This window comes from Aquarana catesbeiana, linkage group LG03 (genome assembly GCF_042186555.1).
Source record: "Aquarana catesbeiana isolate 2022-GZ linkage group LG03, ASM4218655v1, whole genome shotgun sequence".
NCBI classification, from domain to species: domain Eukaryota; kingdom Metazoa; phylum Chordata; class Amphibia; order Anura; family Ranidae; genus Aquarana; species Aquarana catesbeiana.
Genome location: NC_133326.1, coordinates 678,485,722 through 678,490,721, shown reverse-complemented (window position 1 = coordinate 678,490,721; position 5,000 = coordinate 678,485,722). Strand labels below are relative to the sequence as shown.

Here is a 5,000-nt window from a genome sequence, read left to right as displayed (position 1 = left end):
TGGAAAACTTAAGGGATGAAGAGTAGTGATTTTCATGGATTAAGGACCCCAAGACTCAAAAGAAGCAGAGAGATCAGTGCCCCATGTGAGGATCGGACTCACGACCTTCAGATTATGAGACTGATGCGCTACCTGCTGCGCTAACGAGGCTGAACGGCAATGGGAATTTGCGTGCCACTGCTGGCCACTATACTTGGAAGATGATGCAGGCGGCATTATTTTTTTTCAATTTAGTTTTCTCTATTTTTCCCAAAGAAGGGTAGAAAGTTTTCCCATATGGTCTAGCGGTTAGGATTCCTGGTTTTCACCCAGGCGGCCTGGGTTCGACTCCCGGTATGGGAAACGCAAGACCTTTTAATGACATGTACACTCCTAGTGCTGAAACCTCCAAAGCTGTTTTTCCATTGTAACCTCCAATCATTCCCTAGTTGTCAAAGCCAGGAATGCAGACAAGACAGGTCAAGCTGAGTCGGGAACAGGAAAACAAATAATATCAGAAACAGGGGCAGCTGAAGATCATCCAGCAACTAATGGCTCATGCTGCTTGCTTTAAATAGGCCACTGGGCACCAGAATCTGTCACGCATTGTGTGCGCTTTGGCATGCGCACATGCGCATGTGCACATGAATTCTCCTGGCCGTTCTTGCTCTTCTGCACATTCGCATTGGCAAATTTCTATGTGCCAATCTTCTACGAACCATTCTCTCATACAGACATTATCCTTTTTTTTCACACCTTTGTAAAAGCCCTTTTGAATTCCTCTTTGCTTTTTGCTTTCTGTGTGATGAAACAAAGGGAAGCATGTCACATAGATGGAAAATGCCTCTGTTTTTCCAGGGTGAGTAGACAATGTATCTTGCAAGGTCTGTTAGATGCAGAGTTAAAGATTTCAGCTGGGTGGAATATTTAGGAGGGCAAAAGAGCATTGAAAGCTTGAGCTGCCGCTCACTTTTCCATCCATGTGGCTTCTTGGAAAACTTAAGGGATGAAGAGTAGTGATTTTCATGGATTAAGGACCCCAAGACTCAAAAGAAGCAGAGAGATCAGTGCCCCGTGTGAGGATCGAACTCACGACCTTCAGATTATGAGACTGACGCGCTACCTGCTGCGCTAACGAGGCTGAACGGCAATGGGAATTTGCGTGCCACTGCTGGCCACTATACTTGGAAGATGATGCAGGCGGCATTATTTTTTTTCAATTTAGTTTTCTTGCAAGGTCTGTTAGATGCAGAGTTAAAGATTTCAGCTGGGTGGAATATTTAGGAGGGCAAAAGAGCATTGAAAGCTTGAGCTGCCGCTCACTTTTCCATCCATGTGGCTTCTTGGAAAACTTAAGGGATGAAGAGTAGTGATTTTCATGGATTAAGGACCCCAAGACTCAAAAGAAGCAGAGAGATCAGTGCCCCGTGTGAGGATCGAACTCACGACCTTCAGATTATGAGACTGACGCGCTACCTGCTGCGCTAACGAGGCTGAACGGCAATGGGAATTTGCGTGCCACTGCTGGCCACTATACTTGGAAGATGATGCAGGCGGCATTATTTTTTTTCAATTTAGTTTTCTCTATTTTTCCCAAAGAAGGGCAGAAAGTTTTCCCATATGGTCTAGCGGTTAGGATTCCTGGTTTTCACCCAGGCGGCCCGGGGTCGACTCCCGGTATGGGAAACGCAAGACCTTTTAATGACATGTACACTCCTAGTGCTGAAACCTCCAAAGCTGTTTTTCCATTGTAACCTCCAATCATTCCCTAGTTGTCAAAGCCAGGAATGCAGACAAGACAGGTCAAGCTGAGTCGGGAAAGGAAATCAAATAATATCAGAAACAGGGGCAGCTGAAGATCATCCAGCAACTAATGGCTCATGCTGCTTGCTTTAAATAGGCCACTGGGCACCAGAATCTGTCACGCATTGTGTGCGCTTTGGCGTACGCACATGCGCATGTGCACATGAATTCTCCTGGCCGTTCTTGCTCTTCTGCACATTCGCATTGGCAAATTTCTATGTGCCAATCTTCTACAAACCATTCTCTCATACAGACATTATCCTTTTTTTTCACACCTTTGTAAAAGCCCTTTTGAATTCCTCTTTGCTTTTTGCTTTCTGTGTGATGAAACAAAGGGAAGCATGTCACATAGATGGAAAATGCCTCTGTTTTTCCAGGGTGAGTAGACATTGTATCTTGCAAGGTCTGTTAGATGCAGAGTTAAAGATTTCAGCTGGGTGGAATATTTAGGAGGGCAAAAGAGCATTGAAAGCTTGAGCTGCCGCTCACTTTTCCATCCATGTGGCTTCTTGGAAAACTTAAGGGATGAAGAGTAGTGATTTTCATGGATTAAGGACCCCAAGACTCAAAAGAAGCAGAGAGATCAGTGCCCCGTGTGAGGATCGAACTCACGACCTTCAGATTATGAGACTAACGCGCTACCTGCTGCGCTAACGAGGCTGAACAGCAATGGGAATTTGCGTGCCACTGCTGGCCACTATACTTGGAAGATGATGCAGGCGGCATTATTTTTTTTCAATTTAGTTTTCTCTATTTTTCCCAAAGAAGGGCAGAAAGTTTTCCCATATGGTCTAGCGGTTAGGATTCCTGGTTTTCACCCAGGCGGCCCGGGTTCGACTCCCGGTATGGGAAACGCAAGACCTTTTAATGACATGTACACTCCTAGTGCTGAAACCTCCAAAGCTGTTTTTCCATTGTAACCTCCAATCATTCCCTAGTTGTCAAAGCCAGGAATGCAGACAAGACAGGTCAAGCTGAGTCGGGAACAGGAAATCAAATAATATCAGAAACAGGGGCAGCTGAAGATCATCCAGCAACTAATGGCTCATGCTGCTTGCTTTAAATAGGCCACTGGGCACCAGAATCTGTCACGCATTGTGTGCGCTTTGGCGTACGCACATGCGCATGTGCACATGAATTCTCCTGGCCGTTCTTGCTCTTCTGCACATTCGCATTGGCAAATTTCTATGTGCCAATCTTCTACGAACCATTCTCTCATACAGACATTATCCTTTTTTTTCACACCTTTGTAAAAGCCCTTTTGAATTCCTCTTTGCTTCTTGCTTTCTGTGTGATGAAACAAAGGGAAGCATGTCACATAGATGGAAAATGCCTCTGTTTTTCCAGGGTGAGTAGACATTGTATCTTGCAAGGTCTGTTAGCGGTCTGTTAGCGGTTAGGATTCCTGGTTTTCACCCAGGCGGCCCGGGTTCGACTCCCGGTATGGGAAACGCAAGACCTTTTAATGACATGTACACTCCTAGTGCTGAAACCTCCAAAGCTGTTTTTCCATTGTAACCTCCAATCATTCCCTAGTTGTCAAAGCCAGGAATGCAGACAAGACAGGTCAAGCTGAGTTGGGAACAGGAAATCAAATAATATCAGAAACAGGGGCAGCTGAAGATCATCCAGCAACTAATGGCTCATGCTGCTTGCTTTAAATAGGCCACTGGGCACCAGAATCTGTCACGCATTGTGTGCGCTTTGGCGTACGCACATGCGCACACGCGCATGTGCACATGAATTCTCCTGGCCGTTCTTGCTCTTCTGCACATTCGCATTGGCAAATTTCTATGTGCCAATCTTCTACGAACCATTCTCTCATACAGACATTATCCTTTTTTTTCACACCTTTGTAAAAGCCCTTTTGAATTCCTCTTTGCTTTTTGCTTTCTGTGTGATGAAACAAAGGGAAGCATGTCACATAGATGGAAAATGCCTCTGTTTTTCCAGGGTGAGTAGACATTGTATCTTGCAAGGTCTGTTAGATGCAGAGTTAAAGATTTCAGCTGGGTGGAATATTTAGGAGGGCAAAAGAGCATTGAAAGCTTGAGCTGCCGCTCACTTTTCCATCCATGTGGCTTCTTGGAATACTTAAGGGATGAAGAGTAGTGATTTTCATGGATTAAGGACCCCAAGACTCAAAAGAAGCAGAGAGATCAGTGCCCCGTGTGAGGATCGAACTCACGACCTTCAGATTATGAGACTGACGCGCTACCTGCTGCGCTAACGAGGCTGTACGGCAATGGGAATTTGCGTGCCACTGCTGGCCACTATACTTGGAAGATAATGCAGGCGGCATTATTTTTTTTCAATTTAGTTTTCTCTATTTTTCCCAAAGGAGGGCAGAAAGTTTTCCCATATGGTCTAGCGGTTAGGATTCCTGGTTTTCACCCAGGCGGCCCGGGTTCGACTCCCGGTATGGGAAACGCAAGACCTTTTAATGACATGTACACTCCTAGTGCTGAAACCTCCAAAGCTGTTTTTCCATTGTAACCTCCAATCATTCCCTAGTTGTCAAAGCCAGGAATGCAGACAAGACAGGTCAAGCTGAGTCGGGAACAGGAAATCAAATAATATCAGAAACAGGGGCAGCTGAAGATCATCCAGCAACTAATGGCTCATGCTCCTTGCTTTAAATAGGCCACTTGGCACCAGAATCTGTCACGCATTGTGTGCGCTTTGGCGTACGCACATGCGCACATGCGCATGTGTACATGAATTCTCCTGGCCGTTCTTGCTCTTCTGCACATTCGCATTGGCAAATTTCTATGTGCCAATCTTCTACGAACCATTCTCTCATACAAACATTATCCTTTTTTTTCACACCTTTGTAAAAGCCCTTTTGAATTCCTCTTTGCTTTTTGCTTTCTGTGTGATGAAACAAAGGGAAGCATGTCACATAGATGGAAAATGCCTCTGTTTTTCCAGGGTGAGTAGACATTGTATCTTGCAAGGTCTGTTAGATGCAGAGTTAAAGATTTCAGCTGGGTGGAATATTTAGGAGGGCAAAAGAGCATTGAAAGCTTGAGCTGCCGCTCACTTTTCCATCCATGTGGCTTCTTGGAAAACTTAAGGGATGAAGAGTAGTGATTTTCATGGATTAAGGACCCCAAGACTCAAAAGAAGCAGAGAGATCAGTGCCCCGTGTGAGGATCGAACTCACGACCTTCAGATTATGAGACTGACGCGCTACCTGCTGCGCTAACGAGGCTGAA

General features: G+C 45.3%; 9 non-coding genes across 9 annotated transcripts; 3 read left to right on the top strand and 6 right to left on the bottom strand.

Moving 5' to 3' along the window:
- Nucleotides 1-77: 77 nt before the first annotated feature.
- Nucleotides 78-150, bottom strand: TRNAM-CAU (transfer RNA methionine (anticodon CAU)). Its single transcript has one exon. It is a non-coding gene; the product is annotated as a tRNA-Met (tRNA).
- A 120-nt stretch (nucleotides 151-270) lies between these two features.
- TRNAE-UUC (transfer RNA glutamic acid (anticodon UUC)) lies at nucleotides 271-342 on the top strand. Its single transcript has one exon. It is a non-coding gene; the product is annotated as a tRNA-Glu (tRNA).
- Nucleotides 343-1,047: 705 nt separating this feature from the next.
- Nucleotides 1,048-1,120, bottom strand: TRNAM-CAU (transfer RNA methionine (anticodon CAU)). The gene has a single exon. It is a non-coding gene; the product is annotated as a tRNA-Met (tRNA).
- A 280-nt stretch (nucleotides 1,121-1,400) lies between these two features.
- Nucleotides 1,401-1,473, bottom strand: TRNAM-CAU (transfer RNA methionine (anticodon CAU)). The gene has a single exon. It is a non-coding gene; the product is annotated as a tRNA-Met (tRNA).
- An 896-nt stretch (nucleotides 1,474-2,369) lies between these two features.
- Nucleotides 2,370-2,442, bottom strand: TRNAM-CAU (transfer RNA methionine (anticodon CAU)). Its single transcript has one exon. It is a non-coding gene; the product is annotated as a tRNA-Met (tRNA).
- Nucleotides 2,443-2,562: 120 nt separating this feature from the next.
- TRNAE-UUC (transfer RNA glutamic acid (anticodon UUC)) lies at nucleotides 2,563-2,634 on the top strand. The gene has a single exon. It is a non-coding gene; the product is annotated as a tRNA-Glu (tRNA).
- Nucleotides 2,635-3,945: 1,311 nt separating this feature from the next.
- Nucleotides 3,946-4,018, bottom strand: TRNAM-CAU (transfer RNA methionine (anticodon CAU)). Its single transcript has one exon. It is a non-coding gene; the product is annotated as a tRNA-Met (tRNA).
- Nucleotides 4,019-4,138: 120 nt separating this feature from the next.
- On the top strand, nucleotides 4,139-4,210 carry TRNAE-UUC (transfer RNA glutamic acid (anticodon UUC)). The gene has a single exon. It is a non-coding gene; the product is annotated as a tRNA-Glu (tRNA).
- A 713-nt stretch (nucleotides 4,211-4,923) lies between these two features.
- On the bottom strand, nucleotides 4,924-4,996 carry TRNAM-CAU (transfer RNA methionine (anticodon CAU)). The gene has a single exon. It is a non-coding gene; the product is annotated as a tRNA-Met (tRNA).
- Between the last annotated feature and the right edge of the window lie 4 nt (nucleotides 4,997-5,000).